We start from the raw sequence: 19,980 nt of genomic DNA on the forward strand, positions 1-19,980 counted from the left end.
AGTATAATATTATGTATATGACGGATCGACTAGTTTTCATGGATAGGATTAACTTTTCGGTAGAACACGCCATGAAAATAAATATATCTACTAGCTTAAACATGGGGGGGAAATGTATAGAAATCTTTAGATCGTATTAAAATGACTAATTCAGAATTACGAATCTAAATTAGACGGGTAAAGCAAAATAAACGTGGAAATTAGTCCGAAACTAAACTATGACGCGTAGCTGTTCTTATACGGTTCTTGCGATTTAAACAACAACAAAATGTGGCAATATTATTAAAATACCGATAAAATAACAAGGGCTTGTATGAGATCAAACGTTATTATTAAATAAATAATTAGTGTAATTATATTATGCTACATAAATGCGGTAACGGTGACTTTAAACAAAAAAATTGAATAGATAAATCATCAGCAGCGGGTTTTGAGTGATTCCCAGCGATATTGTCAGGATTTTGAATGTCACGTTAAACCTTAAGTCGGAGGGGATAGTACGCTGCAGTTGCACGAGGAGACGTATACACTATGTAGTATTACATATAAAAACGATGCTATCTTCTCGTGTTAAGCATAACGATTTTAAAAAGCGAAATTGTCTTACCAATAATCTACTTGTATATTATAGTATGCCGGATCGAATAGTTTTCATACATGGGTAGGAATGAATAGGATTAAGAATAATTACTTTCCGGCAGAACACGTGATAAAAATTAATATCGACTTGTGATCACTGCACGGAAAGAAAATTATAGAAGTCTTTAGATTATAATAATAAGACGAAATAAATACGTGGAAAATAAATTTGAAACTAAAAAACTATGACGTACCTATATAGTTATTGTATGGGTCTTACGATTTAAAATGAAAAGAAAACTGATATTATAAAACACCAATTAACTAAAGCAAATCAGATTCAATCAAATTTACTCGAAATAAAATCACTTTTCAAAAGAAAAATATAATATCTCATTCTTTTGACGTTTATTATAAAATATTGAAACCAAAACAACAATTACCGTCGAAATTAAAAAAAGAAAAGACGCGTAAAAGACTTTTGCACGCGGCCTTTTTATAATGTTGAAACAACGGCCTGTTAAACGGGGAACTAACGATATTTTTATTACACCTAATACCGACGAGAGTATAATATATTATAGTTAGATATATTGTTGTACCTATATATACTTAATGTGACGCTACTCGAAAGTCGAACAAAATGGAAACGAATAATATAAAATAAAATAAAAAATATAGTGAGTAACATTGTTTTTTCTCCTTATCTTGTATTCATAAATTTACTGTCGCGCGGACAGCCATTTAGTGAATTAATAACATTTAACCGATGTGCACGGGCGTCTGGTTATTTTTTATGGGTCGGTAGAAAATCGTCGTGCCGAGGTCTTTACGATCAATACCGAACAATAATTTAGATTAGTGTACCGGGTGCATTACCGGGTGGACATTAATGTCTGGTGACGATTATTATTATTGGTCGACCGAGCATGGTCGTTGAAGGTGTGTGGACCACCCAGTCGGAATGCTGCCGAATGTACCATTTTATTTACCCCCCTCTCCCCCGTCACTCGTAAATTATAATAATTATTTTAGATTCCACGCAATTGGACAGCGATATCCTGTTACAGCGGGGACTTTTAATTCGAAATTTACGGTCGACGAGGGAAACAAAATGGAAATAATAATAATAATATAACGTCGGTTTGACATTAGACCAATAGGATTGAAAGTAGTTTTTCTTTCATCATTGTCGAACGACTGTAATAATTTTTAATTTATTGAAATTCCGGATACCGATCACCATGCTAAATGAATAAATGTCGAAATATTTTATTCATTTTTTTTCTTTAATTCATTTTATATGGTTTTTAAGGACATATATTTTAACGTCAATAATGTAAATAATTTTAATTTTTTAATTTATGTTTTTTTATTTATCTTTTATGTACACGTTTAAACAACTATTACCACCAAGACCACACTTTGTTCAAAAAAAATTTTAATGTTGTCACGATGTCAATATAATATATTATTAATATTTAATACGCATTAAAAAGGTATAAAATACATTGATTATTAATCAAATAAATATCGCTTTCAATAAACAAAAATTGTATTTAAATATACCTATAAAATGCAATTTTTTAAGTTCTTTTATGAGCAATCAAAATGTTTTAAGCAAATCCATTTTTCTCTGATTATAGTAACAATATATTTTGAAAATCAATTAATATTCCCAGACAGCATTTTGTAACAATAATATTATAATTGTGTTATAATAATGTTATACTTATATTATTCGTGATTAAAATGTTATAATAATATTATTAAGCAAAAAATTGCTGTCTGGGTTATATCTATTTATCTTTATTTCAAACTCCTTAATGATATTATTAGTTTAGTTAGTAAATATACTTAACATAATGAATAAACTACCTAATATACTAAGGTATATAATATTAAATCAGCTTTGCAAAATACGTTTACTTGTAAATCGGGAAAACTGTACAGTGGTGTAACGAACGTTTTATATTTTGTTTGATCATCAAATTCTAAGCAGTATAAATGTATGATACAATTATTGGTCATTCAAAACCAAAACATCAAAACCAAATGGTAGGTATAATATTATAACATTACAATATTACATAACATCATCTAACACCTTAAACTAATAAACTCGGAATATTAAAGTATTAATGCTACGTTTTTTAATAATATATACCTAGGTAGGTTAGGTAAATATTATGATTTACATCGGCCAGTTACAAAATGATATACCTAACTTGAGCACCGTGTTTTAATCTACGCACGAATACGGACCGCAATCGAACATAATAATATTATTTTATTTCTTTCGAACGTGTTAATATCTAAAAATTACAGAATTATCATTTAATTTGACACATATAGGACATAATAATATTATATTCGACACACTCGGTAATATTATTATGTCTAAGACTGTAAAAAGCTTTTAAATATAAAGCGATGCATAATATATGAATAAAATAATATTATAATGATATGCGTCGATAGAAAACGTTCGCCGGACAACATCTAACACGATGATATTATTTTTATCTTACAATTATTACCGAATTTCATTGTGCGTTTAAATCTACCTATGCACAGTTCTGGACACACATTCACACCTTAAACACAATCGTGTAATGAAACGCAGCGCATACCGGTTTACAAGCAATATATATAGGCAGGTACAAGCAAGTATAATAATATAATATGAAGACTAATAACGACCACATTTACTAACATATTACGTACAAGCCTAATAACACAACAAAGCGTGTGTAATGTATATAGTTTTGTATTCAACTTTTCCGACACCATATAAATCACGCGGAGAAGCTCCGAAGTCTCTGTTGACATACACAATGTTAAATACTTAGGTACTACACATAAAATACATGGTATACCGTGTGGTCACGAAAACCAAGTGTTCCTTATAATATTACTATCAGCACCCTGTACGTATTTTTGAAATCTGTTTGTCGGAACTAATAATAACACTGTCGGATCGTAAATACCTATAACTTTTTTTTAACTCTTAATGTATTTTGCACATGCGCAACAACTGTTTGCTTTTTCCGTATACCCTGTATTCGTGGACACACGCGGTATATACCCGATATATTATAAATTATAATACAACCACAACGTAAAAAAAACAACAAATTACTAACAGCCATTTTGAGTTTATTGTTTACTTGGATACCTAAACCATATAAAAATCGTAAAAACCCCCTAGCACGAGAAATACTTACGGCTTTTTTTCCGTTTGTGTTTTATTATTGATTATAATACTATAATATTATGTCGTGAATATTGATTACGTACCTGAAACAAAAACATACACAATAATATAGTATTATAACATATACAACTATTTGAAATCATTGAAAATTTAAGGATTGCATTTGTTTAAAAATTATTTAGTCGATAAAGGCAGGTATATAGGTAATATTGTTTGATATTGATTTTATTAACTTTGAATACATATTATTTTGATTTCCTTCCAAAAAGTTATTACAGTCGTATTAATTTTAAATCCCATGTCCTGTATACAATTGTATGCACTCTAATTTTAAGATCATGGAATTCAAGTAAATGATTTTAATGACAGCTTTGTACAACGTCTCGAGTAAAATGACGTGTGTACGTCTGTCTCGTTCCCACCACTAACATGTTTAAAATGTCGTATACGTGGACCGAAAGGCTTGGGTCTGAAAAGTAAATGGTGTTTCTCCATCATAATTTTTGCTGAGTATCCGACGGGCCGGGCATCCAGAACACTTTTGAAACATTCCCAGACGACTTCAGACACTCTTACTTTGCCTACGCTAGGAAACCGTTCGCCCTTTTAGACAACCCTAGTTCCTAGGAAAACTATACATTGGGTGGAAAACAAAATACGGATGGATGCCATTATAAACGCGAACCCGTCCTTTAAAACTGAAAGTTTAACTATGGAAACTATAACAATAGGTACCTATTTCAACTATTCTCATTCGACAATATTAAACAACAATATATACTTCTCGAATAGTGTTCGTTTGTTTAGCATAGTAATATTTCAGCTATTATTATTTAGTATTATTGGAAATTATAGAAGAAAACTTTAACCTATACAATAATATTAGAATTTATAGTTATTTTTGTCGTTGAAAATTGCTATGACACATTCAGTATAGTAACTATACAATGTAGGTAGGTATATGTACTTTCAAGTAGAACATCTTATAATTTACCTACCTAATAAAATATAAATTAATAATAAGTAAGTGTTTTTTCCAATAAATTAATATTAGTTATTTAAAACGTATAATAAAATTTAAAATATTCGTAAAAATGTTTACATAATCCATAACCTGTCTGTATGGTTTAACTATGAACAATTCTAATTCAAAATAACATTATATTATTATGTATATTCTTTTTTTTTTGAATTTATAGTTGAATTACAAGTAACAACATTAAAATCATTAATTTCAAAACACGTTTAAATAAAATAAAATATGAATGATTTTTTTCTCAAGCTTTGGTAATATAATTAAATGAATACATAACAAACAAGCGAATAACAAACGAGACATTTAAAAGAATATTAAAATTAATTAACTTAAATTAATTAACATGGCTTGAAAATATCAAATGCAATCATAATTAACTTTCTCAGGTACAATAACATTCCACATTGAATCGAAATTGTAATATTTGGTATTAAATTATTTTCAAGATTCTAATGAAACAATATATTTTTTTTAAATATAAAAAATAAATACCAATTCAATTTCTATGGTTTATATTATTAATGTCAATACTTTAAATACTAAAAACTGTAGCAAATGTTGAAAAAATTGTAGTTCTGGTAAAATAAAAATATATGTGGTGCATATCTACTGATAAAACCGTGTAGGTATAAAGTCATTTGATGAAAACAAATATTTAAAAAAAGAGTAAAATATATATTTTATAAATTGAAAACCTCAGTTCTTTTGTTTTTAAATTCGAAATACACCAAAGTAGGATTAATAAGAATTGAAGCACTTTACGGCACGATTTCGGTAGCTATAAATCAACAGACTGCGGAAAACCGGTCAACTACAGTGTAGACTGTTCTACAGATGTAATAACTTAATTTATTCGCTAATTTATCACAGAAACGAATGGTGAGGTTTTCCTTTTCCCTGTCCAAACAACGCACAGCGTCCCCGGACGTCTTGGGAATTGAATTTGAAAACTGTTCCCCAACAACGCAAAATTGTATTAGCCGAAAGTACACAGGAATTTTTATTACTTTGTATCTAATGATATTAAACCTATTTAATAAAAAAACTATGCGAGAAACCGAAACGTCATTCAAATGTTTATCACTGTTTTCCCGATTTCTTACTCTACACATATGTATTTAATATTTAGTGGAATATTATAATTACATAGATACCCACACGATATATTATATTATATTCTAATATATTAGAAAAAAATGTGTAATACCATTATAAACTTCTTAGTTGTGGGCTTTAAACTTTGTGGTAACATGTTGTAAAAACATTATGGTCAACATCTTTTAAATATAGTTATAATAATATTGTAATAATCGTATGATTGGTATTGTTCACCAAAACTCAAGTATAAGTACCTATAATTATTATACAGAGGTCAACATACTTTTTATTGAATTTGATAATATAATTAATGATGTTAATTAATAATAGAATATAATAATAGATTTTAACTTTTAAGATTTACGCTTTATAATCCTCAAAATTCTTATATTCAAATATTACAAATTTAAGAAACTCAAGAAACTTTTTTCATTATTCTAAAAATACAAAACACATATCTGCGAAACAACTCTGCTTAGAAATGTTTTTATTGTATGTATGTTAATTAATACGACGAACAACCGCTTAAATGGCTCATTTAAAATAAAATTGTCTGCCCACCGTTTGAGAAGATTTCAAAATTATTTTATATTTAACAAGTTATATGATTTAATTAAATTCCATTGCAGACTATGATCAGCTAGGCTTCCTATTACAAAATGATAACGAAGTATGCTACTTTTGTTTATTATTTTTTTAATGAGATCAAAAATGATTTGTAATTTAATTTTGAAAATAACAATAATATGAGTCGACATAAAAATAGTTAAGGGCTGTTTACGAATGTACGTGCCGACCTTTATTTTAATTGACGATTTTATGGAATTTTTTCCTCCCTCATTATATTTTATATAAACCATTTTATCTTATTATTTTTTTTAAATTCGATACGATAATCGTTTATAATTGTTTTTTTTTTGTACCTAAATCATCTGTCGCGTAATTGCTTTTTGACAATGTCCTGTCACGGTTTCCGGTACAAACACCCATGACATAGTCATGTCTATAATCATTACGCTACATAATACAGGGAGATCATGTTTTAGTTTTTTAAAAAATAAAACAAAAATATATCCTAACGCTAACAACATAAAAGAAATATACCTAGGTAGTGGAAATAGGACACATACCTAACCGTTTACGGTCCAATAGATCAGTGACAATTAATCTCCATTTATACAGAATTCCGAGAAACTACATTATGTATTCATAATGTACATTTCATATAGTATCTAAAAGGGTTTTTGGATCATCTAAGAGATATTATGTACATGATTAATAACACTTATATGTTTACGAAACATTACGTGACAACATTAAAAGAATTTTACTTCCTCTTCACGGGGAATATGTTTTTTTTTTTAATATTATCCAAAAATATCTACCTATGTATACACTATACAATATACATAATATGTATGTTTTGTACCCAACTTTGTAATGGTCTTTATACTGCGTTAAATGTAAACTAACATATTTTGACATAATTGTTAAGTAACTCATAGCTGACCTTCAGGTAAGTTTTTGAGGTGAATTTAAGTAAAAATAATCCAATAAAACATAATACATACAAAAAGCAAAGTTTGCGAAAGCACTGTAATTAGAATGTTTGCTTACAATCCGTACGGACATCACGTAAAAGTATAAAACCAATAGAGTTAATTAATTATCTATTTGAAAATGCAATTGACAAATATACATATAGGTAGTATAATTATTTTAAAAATTAATTATAGTACCATGTTCAATTATTTGCTCCCATAAATAATGTTTTATCGACATATTAATATATAACACAAAATACTCTGGAATGTAAAAATGTATTAATTAATTTTTAGCATTATTCAGGAGAATAAATTTTATTTTATCAATAATTTACAGTAGAAATTATACGACAATTGAGTATATATAATATATTTTGAGTTATCTTAAGAGAGCCTATCAAGACTTTATACGATCATTTATTATAAGAAATTAACAACCATAGGTAAATTCAATTTTCTTTTGTGCTATTAGCGTTTAAATATTAATGACAAAAGTGAGAATATCTACGACTAATAAAATTAAATCTTTCGTAAAGTTTCCTACTCGGCAGTACGGGCATGATTATAATATGGCTCCTTACCGTGGAATAATAGAGAATGTGGTTATCAAAAGCGGTGTGTTATGAATTTTAAAATAACAATTACTGAACAGCAAAAGAAATCAATTTAGAATTCACTGTTTCACCTTTTACCTCGAGTTCAAAACGAATTCAGTATACAAATAAACACGCCAGCGTACATACTAAAGTCTAAAATTAATAAATGTCATGTTTAAAAAACGTTATTTGTGTACACATTATGTAAAATATATTAACATATTACGATAATAAATAATAATTTTAAAAGTGGCATGCGTATAATAGTTCAATGTATTATCGATTTAGTGTGCTTTTCGATTTTCCACATTTGGCAGAATTCTTTTCTCCGAGGGTAGTTTCGGCGCCAGACTGGCCGGTTAAAAGGTTTTGCAAGACAACGGAGGGTGCAAAAAAAACAAACTAGAGGGGAATGGGTTTTGTATTCAAAAAAAGGTCCAAAGAAAACTTGATTGATCGACTTGCGGACATATAATGAATGGGAAAACGCGTCTGTTCTGTTCTGTTTCAAATACAAATAATGTAGACAAAAAGTAAACAGTGCTGATAGAAGTTATTTGTAAAAATGATTTGAAAGGTGTCAATTTTTTTTTTGCTAGATAATAATTAAGTTTCATGTGGCAATACCATATTATATTTTTTTGCGCAAATCATACAATATATATTCACAATTTGAACAAACAAAACAATACATTTATAAACAATATATCGGTATTGGATAAAAGGTGATTATATTAATATAAACAAAAGACGATGAACTAAAAGGTTCATAACCTAAAACCAAATTAAAAACCACCTGACACGAGAACACAACGTTTGTCTAACTGCAATATTGTTATAGTACCTACCTAGTTATAATCATACTATTCGCTATTTATTTTTTGTCATTTTAAATACTTACTGCAGTACCCACAGTGAATTATCATATAGTAAAATTCAACCTATAAACTAGCACAAGAAAATATTATATTGACAAATACATTTGATTCCCACACGCAAATCTAATAATATTAAGTAGCATGCGGCAATCTACTTTTGCGCATATTATAATATATTGTACGCATATATAATGTGAACGAAATGAAAAATACCTTTCTTAACGTATTATCGATATTGGATTATTGGTGATTATCGATACAAACACAAAAAACGAAATGGTCACTAGTAACTGAGTGGTAACTAAATGAAATACTGGCCGACGTGAAAACTCAACATTTATCCAATATGCCATTATTATATTATATAGTTGTTAATTGCTATTCGTTATTCATTTTTTTTTTATCTATTTTTATATTTTTAAATACTTAGACAGTATATGAATTTTCATATAGTAAAATCCAACCTAATAAACTGCCACAAGAAAATATGTTGGAAAATACAGTCAGAGCCCATTGGCCATTGCCCGCAGACACCATTCAAAACCGTGTGTATGTATACGAGTGAATAAGCGGACAAAATAATATATTATACTGTTAATATAATGAGAACACACAGTTTTCCCCAAGTACCCCACAGTGGCTTAATAGAGTTAATAATAATCATTTACTGTAACTTATATTATTTTATGCTCTGGACGTTTACCGGAGAATAAAATAGCGTTCCAAAATAGAACAACATCTGTTTCTTCAACATAAACATAAACCAAAGCCCCATAAAATAATAACATACCTAATATGCACACATCCGGAATCGGGATTATATTATTATCGTATACACCTAACACCTAAATCGAATACTATAATATTAAGATTTGTACAAGTCTAATTATAAAAATAAGCATTCCAGTAGGCTACTCATCTGTATAAGGTCTAAAGAAGTATAATATACTGTAGAAAATGTTCATAATTTATAATTTTCCAACCTATATAGACTTATTATAGGCAATAGGTGATTATTTTAACAGTAAACATTAATTATCTAAAAAAATAAAACTATTTATTTAGAGTCGTATTGAGACAACGATTTTGAAATAAAATATTTAATTTACTCAAACAAAGAGTTCTGTATAATATTTTATATATAACGCATAACCTTATTCAGTGTGATCTTAAGTGTAGACTATCAGAGTGAAGTGGCACAGAGATATTCCTCAAAATGCTGGTCCACTACTTCACTCATAATAATTTAAGTACTTAAATGTTATAATTAACTGCCTGTTCAAAATTCGATTTTCAGATATAAAAATTTTCAAAAAAATGTTCTACTTCGGAATAGGAAATAAAAATCTTAAAATTAATAGTAAAAAACATAAATAATAAAATGATAAAAATAGTAAAAAATGTTGTTTTGTAACAACTTTAGAATGCCTACAAAAAATTGTTTTAATACTTTTCGAGGTAGTTGATGATTACTGTTAAAATTCAAAATAAATAATTAAATATTAGGTACCTACCTATATTATATTCCATTAAAAAAAAAAAAAACATTTAAATAGTTTTAATCCATAAATCTTCAACCAATATATCTCTGAAAACTAATTATTAGGAAAATCTCTGTTATAAATATTATAACAATACAAACCACTACATATACAAAGTTAAAATGTACCTACAACAAAAATGATAATCATTTTAACATTAATTATTTGTTTTAATCTTATTTAGTTTAATTACATGTTCACAATTAATAAAAGTGCACTTTTATAGGACTGCATGTACCTATGCCTATATTATATATTATTTTAAAGTTAAATATATTACAAAAACTGTATTTCATTAATGTTCAACTATTACAATAATAAGCAATTTGAATATTATTATAAATTTATTTGATTTAAAGTTGTGGAAATCACTTTGACTTTAGTGGTTCTACACAAAATATATTATTGCCATTATAGTGTATATCATATTATATTCATTATTTACCGAAATTAATACTAATTATACCTATATACCTATATAGCAACTGTAACATATGTATAATATACAAAGATTTTTTTTGTTTTTGATGACCTCGAGAACATGAATATACGTTCCGTTGCATATTTATTTTTAAAATAAGCTGTTTTTCTCTCTTAATTTTAACAATATTTTTCTAACTTAAAATTATTCTCAAACATTTTATAAAAAATATAATATAACAGCAGCGTATCTTTTTTTAATGGACCGTATTTAAATTTTATAGTTTTTATAGATGCAATTAATCAATCATCAGTCTCCATTTAAAGTTTAAACAGTTCCAATGGCGTTGCTTAATGAGCATCTCTTATTTTATAAATAAATCATTTTGTAATTTTTAACTGAGATTCGTTCAAATATTGTCGAAAAATTATTTAGCTCTGAGTAATCATCCGTCGAGCACATTGTCGAAAAGTGTCTCAGTTCTAGTCAAAAATGTAATGTGCAAGAGAGTAGAAATAATTTAATGAAAGGAGCTTAGCTTTTATAAAACCATCTTTAATTAAATACGTGTATATAAATAGAAAGTATACCTATATTCGATTATATCATTAATTTAGATGATATATTTTTGTATGTATATATTGTACATTGTACAATGTACATAAGCTTTATTATAATAATAATATATTATTCGTTATACACAAAATATTTTTATTTTGTATAGTTTTATATATTCATAAATACATTTTTTAATCACATTACTCGGGTAAATGTAGTTATCGGTCTAAAATTAAAATATATTTTAGTTTCAATAACAATATTATAATGTTTAAAAAAAAATTAAAACCTAAATATTATTTACTACATAATATGTATTTTAAAACAATTTAGGTTTCAAACAAATTCTTTATCTTTTTAACTAGGTAGGCACCTATAATATTATTAGATACATCATATCGATTTATTTCAGGATAATATTATATTTTAACAACAAACGAGTATTAATTGTCATAATATAATATGATCAAAGATAAAACAAAATGGATTATATGAGCTAAATTCATTCGAAATGTCACTAAATAATGAGTATAATGTATCGCTATCAGTAACAATTATCAATGTAAATATTATTTATTCAAATTCAAAATATCACAACATTTGTCAGTCAATTATTAGAGTTAGCTCAATGTAGGTGGCTTGGATCACGATTCACAGAAATACTATAGAGACGTGTAATCCAAAATTGGTTGGAGTAACGACTCAAAATAATAAATTTATTATTATACAAAATTATTAATGGCGTAATCGTCGTACTTATCACTGACGAAGTCTAACGAAATTACTCTTACAGTCTAGACGAACCTACATAATTATATTATCAGACATCAAAAATCTAATAGGCTCATAATTTGTGTGGTCCACCGCGATTGTCTCCGTTACTCACCGGACCAATCCGAGCCTGCATACAATAGAAATACATTAATAGCAAGACATTGGGAGCTCGGGAAAATTATTTTCTATGGATGTATTGTGAGGAAAAACCGCTTAAGACAAATCTACAATGCTATTTTCGTGCCAGAACATTTCGAAAGATTAAGACTTAAACGAGGACAAAAAAAAGAACCTAATATCTATAAATCACCTCAATTTATTTACTTTTATATAAGTGTCTCTGGAATACAATATAAAGAAAATGTGTATTTAAAGAGTAATTTCAGGTTTTTAGGATATTAGCCAAGAACGCATAATATAATGAGATATCTTGCAAAATCAAAATCAAAAGTATATGGCACTATAATAATTATTATCATAAAATGTAGAGGTTATAAAATCATGGAAATTCAATAATGGCATTCAATATTCTTAGAATTCAAAGACTATTCAACTGCTTAGAAAAATATTTACCTATTTTCTTCATCATATCCACAAATTTAAATATTTATTATTAGATATAACAATATTGTTCAAAATTGCTTACCTATAACAACTGTATATTTCATTTATTTTTTAATTATACTACAAATTACAGTTAAGTATTACTATTTTATAATATTTCGATATTTTTGTGTACATGCAGGATGTACCATCATTATCTGGTAAATCAAACGATTTTTATTTTTTATAATTACAATCAATCATATTTTTAAGCTTAATAAATATAAATTAAATTAAAATGTATTATTTTATTAATACAGATTACATATGTATAGTACCTATTACAAAAAATTCAAATATCCATCTAAAAATTGAGTAATTATTTTTAAACGAATAATCAATAACTAATGAAAGCAGTTACCTACCTAAATACCCAATAGTATATAAACAATAAATTAAATTCAAATCATGTGATACATGACTTAGAAAACCAAGAACTGTTAGAAATGTATACATAGTTTTGTAATTGGTTAATATTATAATATTAAAATACATGATTTTATTGTTAGAATATTATTAACGAATTAACTCACCCAAAATTATATACGACTCGACAATAAATCCGAATGACAAAAAAAAAATCCGATTGGGAAACGCTAACACAACGTATGACCGATCTGCGTAAGGTCTGGGGATGCACTAACAATTTAATATAATGTAGAAATGTACACGTGCTGCCGAGGGCGCGTGTTGTACGGCTGCCACCCGGGAGTCTGCGCCACGGTCGATTGACAGCGAAATAAAAAATGATATTTAAAAAACGATATTTAAATAAGATAAAACAAAAATACATTTGTAAAGTAATTTGAAGTCATAAAAAAATCCATACAAACAATACGTTAAGTTACCTTAGGTTTACACACATAGTAATAAATTAAATTATATCAATGATTATTATTTTCAATCATTAATTTATTAGATTTACAACGGAAGATAAACGTAACGCATTGTAAATATTTAGAGTTGAGATGAATTATAAGTTTTTATACAAAATGCTAACAAATTGGGAGTCATCTCTCGGGGGACCAAACTTAGAAGTAATAAATGTCAAGAATAATATTATTATAATAATGCAAGTATGTGCAGATGTATATGTGTAGCTGTTTTGTGAGGATCTACTTAGTTTAGTAATACAATATTATTTCATCTAAACTTCGAGATTTAATTTGAAATAAAAATCGTTGTTTTTCGTTTAAGCTTTTTGAATTTTATTAAAATGCTTTTGAACAAAAAATGAATTAATAGTTTAGGTCAAGTAATTTTCAGTTGTATGGTTAAAAATGAAAACCATACCTACATTATTATTGTTAAGATCATTCAATCACAGGATTAATCAGAGTCTGTATAGATATGATAAAATATTGAAAATAACAAGTGCAGGCTGTAAGATTATAACTATAATAATATAGTAGAAATCGTTTTATACGTCATCGGTTAACACATCATATCGGTTAATACGCACCAAATCTTAAGTCCCAACTAAATTCCATATGTTTATTTGTATCTCGTTTTGTACAATTCAACGCGACCAGACTACGTGGTGCCTTTGATGTCGCGTCAAACAATTTTTACTGCACAAGTATAATATTATGAATTATTAACAAAATCACTTACATATAATATTATTATATTATACCTACCTATAATAATTATATACGGTCGAGTATCGAATCTCGAGGGGAATAAAAATAAATTCAAATCGTGTATTTTTTTATTTATTTACCACCTGAAACACATTTCAAAAACACTTCCAGGAGGCGCAAGAACAAAAATTCGAGCTTTCGAGATTTGAGTTATCGAGACTCAATTGTTTTAGGTACTATACGTTAAAACTATACGATTAAATCAATATCGCGGTTATTTATTTATATTTCGGTTAGTAGATAACCGTGACCATTGGTCAATATTAAACTAATAGGTACATTTAATGAGATGTATAAATTAATAAAAAAAAACCCATTAGTTAATTTTACATAATAATAATAATAATAATAATAAAACCACAATAAATAATCCAAAAGTTAAAAGTGTTTTGATATTATCATCCCATTTCAATAAAAAAAACACCCAAATACATCTCCGTAAATATACAGGTCACGCAACTCAACGTACATGTATTGGTATAAACCAAATGGTACACAGTATTCCGACGTATCACTTTCCAGCTATATATTGACACGCGGTGAACCAGCTGCTATCATCTTACCCTCGTCGTACTAAGCTAATGACTGTCTCCAAAATCAATTATTGGGTCAGCACTGTTAGCTTTAGCGAGATACGACGACGACGACGACGGTGGCGGCACAAGTTTGTCTGTTACTCGTTCGTTACTTACGAGACAGAGTGTGACTCGAGAGTGATTTCGCGATATTCAGTTAAATCAAAAGTTCATCGATTCAAAGGTCATACGGTATCCAGCGTGGTTGTTCGGTGAAAAGGGTAGGGACGTCAAACGATTTAAATAAAATATTTAACACGGTTTTCGGAAACACCATTTTTATTATTGATTTAAAACAAACATATTATAAATTAATTCACTTGTCTGTACAATCGCTATATTACGTCTTATCCGCGCAAACGACCGTCACACACACACACACACACACACACTCGACCTGCCGAACTCCATACGACAGCAGCCGCGGGACTACACCATTTTATCACAATGGTCAAATTGTAATTTATTTATTTATGTGGTCTCAGCACATTCGCTTCATCGGCCTGACCTACATTTAATAGCTAGCTCTTGCTAAAATCTTATCCCGTGTCTTGTAAAATATTAATTGTAATTGACTGCGCGTGTATGTCCGTATAGCTACGGGGCACGACAATAATATATTCTGTACCGCGTTTTGGATCATTTCTACACACCAAAATCGAATAAAATATCCCGTCACTCATCTGTACATGATCACGTGATATTGAGTTTGATTTTAAGCCCATCGTCTGCTCCCCCGCACCACCTTGCATCCACAAGATCATATTATTATCGTCGTACCTATAATATACGCAGACGACTCGACTGGCGAGAAACAATTTTGTCCTCAGGGCATTACTATATACGCACAGCAGACACCCGATGAATATCAAAACCGTGAAACCATCCGACTACGCTGTCCCTTACTGAACGAGACACAATAACTGTATTTACATTAGAACATACCATAATATTGTTGAATTATAATATACGTATGGAAAAATGGCAATAATAAATATTAAACTATTAATAAAAAAACTTAAATACCAACAAAAAAATGATTTTGTTATAAAAAACGTTCAATCGATATTTTCCAATAATAGTTACAAGAAGCAAACAATACGGTATACAATTTACTATTGTACATACGAGTGCGTAGGACTAGAAGAAACAAAAACAAAGGAATAAAAGAAATTGTCCTGCAATTGCACTCTATCTAGACTCAAGAGAGAGGTAATTATTTAATTATTTTTCATTATTGTTTCACTTAAGCGTGGGGGTAAACTACTAACTGCAGCTGACCGACATTATTTGATTTGATCTCAAGAATCACGTGCTTTTGGTGAAACCTAATTGTTTTGTTGTATTATAACAAAATTAAAATTTGGTAAATACGTATACCCGATAAAACAATAATATTTCACATTAAATGTAGTACAAGGTTTCTTATAAGTTGTCCTTACAATTTCAATTTGATAATAACAAACATTTGTAAGAACAATTTTTGCAAACATTTTTCTTGCACCTACTATATGTATAAGAATTGCAGCAGAAGTTTAAACATTGACAAATTTGGACGGAAAATAATGATTTTAATTTTTAGTTAAAGGTTGTAATTCAAAAAATATTAATCGCTGTGACTTGAAAGTTGAAACTGTTTGCTGTTACATATTATAATATTATTTTGTATAGGTACACAGTTAATTTTACAAAATGTTTTGATTAATTTCAAATTATTCATACGACGAAGTAATTCTCATCATTCGTCGGTACGTTATTTAATATGTTAATAAAAATAATATATGGTATTTTAATAATATAATATGCGATTTTATTGGCAAAAATTAATTCTATTCACTACATTAGACTTCTTATTATACGCCCTTCGGTCTCAACTAAATGGGGTCGGCCACCCTTATACTACACCTCCATAGGGCTCTGCCTCCTCTCCTTTAGGGATTCCTGGGGTGAGCCCAGCTATATTTGTGTAATTTTCTATGTTGTCTATCCATCTCTATTTTAGTCTTCCTCTCCCTGTCTTTCCTTTTATATATTCATTTCCATAGCCACTCTCGCTGCATTCGTGTCACCTCTCCTCATCACATTACCAAACCATCTCAACCTATTCTCCCGCATTTCGCCTACAATTGGTGCCACTCCTACACTACCCCTAGTGAATTAACTTCGTATTCTCTGCTCCCTAGTCACTACACACATCCACACATCCTAATTTCTTTAGCATTCTTATATCTACTACACTCACCCTCTGCTCTGTTTAATTGTCCACCACCCGAAATTCCGATTCATACAAAATTACTGGCTACACAACTGCGTTATAAAATGTACCTTTTAATCTCAATAGCATCCTCTCGTCGCACAAAATACCTGACACTTCTATCCACTTTATCCATCCATATACATAATCATATTTCTAACGTCATCCTCAAAACCACTATTCTTTTGTACCACCAATCCTAAGTACTTGAACCTATTCACTTCACATACTAGAACTATATCACCCCCTAACTTTATCACATACCTTGTCTCATGAATTTTTCAATTTTAAAAATTCAACCTACCTTATGATAGAAAAATAAATTATTATATTAGAATAGATATCTAATAAAATATCCTTAGAAATAGACACACACATGCCAACACCGATTAGAAATAATTGATTTTCGTAAAATTTAACATAATATCCATTACAGAATCCTATTCAATGACAAGGTATATGTTCGAAACCTACTTAATCATAGCGAACCTACCGACTCTTTAATTAATAGTTTTTTAAAATATTTAAATACATATAAGTTATATTATGTACACTTTTTGTGTATTACACATAACGAAGAATATAATTTAATTTAATATATTATTTTTTTTATGCCCAAATGGCCACCTTTATTCGAATAAACGACTAAAATAAATGATTATAATATAATAAAAAATATAAGACTTCGTATTATTGAAATCCTTCAATATTCATTATTCAAAACAAACGCTCATTTAAACAGGATATTCCTGACAGGCACTTCATATTAAACGTTCCTTCAAAAGTTTTCAAAACTTAAAGCAGTTTTAACGTCAATTCTCAGCTTTTATTTGTGATACCAGAAACTGCAAAGGATTGAGTATTAAACTTTCTGTAACTCACTCAATGCAAATGGATGAAAATTATTTTCCCTTCAAAAATGTCAATCATATTATTTATATTATACACTCACTAGAAATGCTCAAATGCATAAAATGTGTATTATAGACCTTAAGGATAGTAAATAATAGGAAGGTACACAAAAAATTCAAAATATTGTATATAAAATTCAATTATTTCCAAAATGAACATATTAAACGTTTTAATATATTCATTATTTTTATTAGAATTAATTTTATATTTTGATCTGTATAGATTTTAATTTTAACACACATTTTACTTTTATAATACATTTTGCTCAGTGGGACCCACTGTCTTCTAGAATAAATAAATAAATAACATAATAATAAGTGATACATTTTTTGATCTCTGCTTTCTTGTAAATCGTGAAAATCTTGTGGATAAATTTAAGCAAGTAGGTACCGTTTTTTAAGCAAACAACACTCCCTGAGTCTCGCGGAATGTGTGTGCAAAATTTGGTACCGATTGGTTCAGTAGTTTCCAAGTTTATAAGCCCCATACAAACGTACATTCATTTTTATAGTATAATAATATAATATAGATAATAATAAATTAGTTGGTGGAAATCAGTTTCGTTTAAAAATTCGATAGGCATATCGACTGATTTTGTCGAAGAGGCACAGAACGGTTTATTATCACTATAGTAAATAGGTACCTACAATGATATTGGCCATGGCAGTGACAATTTACGTAAGTATATAAATACAACTTACAAGTGGAATGATATTAAACATATTATACGCATTACGCAGCGCATTTTCAAAACAATCAACAATATAATATAATACCGTACCTATAAACTCGAAATATAGAAACCTACTGTATTCAGATTTATTTGCAAGTGTAATGACAAGAGTCAAACATCTAAGAGTGGTCTGTATACGCACTGCCTTGGAATACTCAAGTGATTTATTCAAATTCTATGCAAATTTTAAATCGCGCTTTGTTTTATTTATCTCATTATTTTCGTAAACTTATTTTCTACCATCACTCCGAAATTCAATAAATATTAGGTATTTTTCCATACTGAAATGTTATAATAATTTTAGGATTTCAAATTTCTACAATGTGAATAGATATTGAATACTATTAATTTAATCGAAACAGTACAACACCCGTACCATATCCTCGTTCCGTTCTGATAATTCAGTGCTACATTATTCGTTTGATATTATTTTCCCATTTTGTCATTTTTTGTTATTCAATGCGATTTTCTATAATTTCTTTATAATAATATGGTTGCTCCCTCTGTGATATTATATGTTATATCACTAAATTTATTTTTGATATTGTAAGTTGATGTTATTTTAATACTTGATAGTAACTATTTTAAAAAATGTGTAGATTACCAGAAAACTAGTGCGCTCGTAGAGGGCTTTTATCCCTTGTTTCATAATATTTATGTATTATAGACTTAATTTGATTGAAGTGATAGTACACTATAAAATTAAAATATTAGTTATGACATTTTTCTGATTAATTAATATAAATACCTAATTATTTTATTTTTTCCACGACAATAATTTCATAATATTATTATTTATTACTATAGTTTCCGTTTCAGATGTTTTATCAGATTTTAGATTTTGAACGAAGTGATGAATGTATTGATTTTACAATGATGTGTGTTTTTTTTTTTGTTTTTTTTTTTTTTTTTTTTTTTTTGTGTCTGACGACAACTTTTGGAGCAGTAAAAATGCTTTGATTTTCAAAAGTTGTACCTTTTCTGAAAGGAAAGTGAATCTAGTTGGTACTTTGGGGGG

General features: G+C 28.3%; 1 protein-coding gene across 3 annotated transcripts in view; it reads right to left on the reverse strand.

The window, feature by feature from the left end:
- Positions 1 to 19,980, reverse strand: part of LOC100159889 (protein prickle) — a 201,427-nt gene that overhangs the window by 150,767 nt on the left and 30,680 nt on the right. For 2 of the 3 annotated variants that reach the window (XM_016805044.2, XM_029488584.1), the window contains exon 1: positions 13,379 to 13,594. The exons of the other annotated variant lie outside the window; for it this stretch is intronic. The gene's annotated coding sequence lies outside the window, so the exon portion shown is untranslated. Of the gene's footprint in view, positions 1 to 13,378; positions 13,595 to 19,980 lie in introns of those variants that run through there. 3 annotated transcript variants of the gene reach the window in all.

The sequence above is a fragment of the Acyrthosiphon pisum genome, chromosome A1, assembly GCF_005508785.2.
Source record: "Acyrthosiphon pisum isolate AL4f chromosome A1, pea_aphid_22Mar2018_4r6ur, whole genome shotgun sequence".
Lineage (NCBI taxonomy): Eukaryota > Metazoa > Arthropoda > Insecta > Hemiptera > Aphididae > Acyrthosiphon > Acyrthosiphon pisum.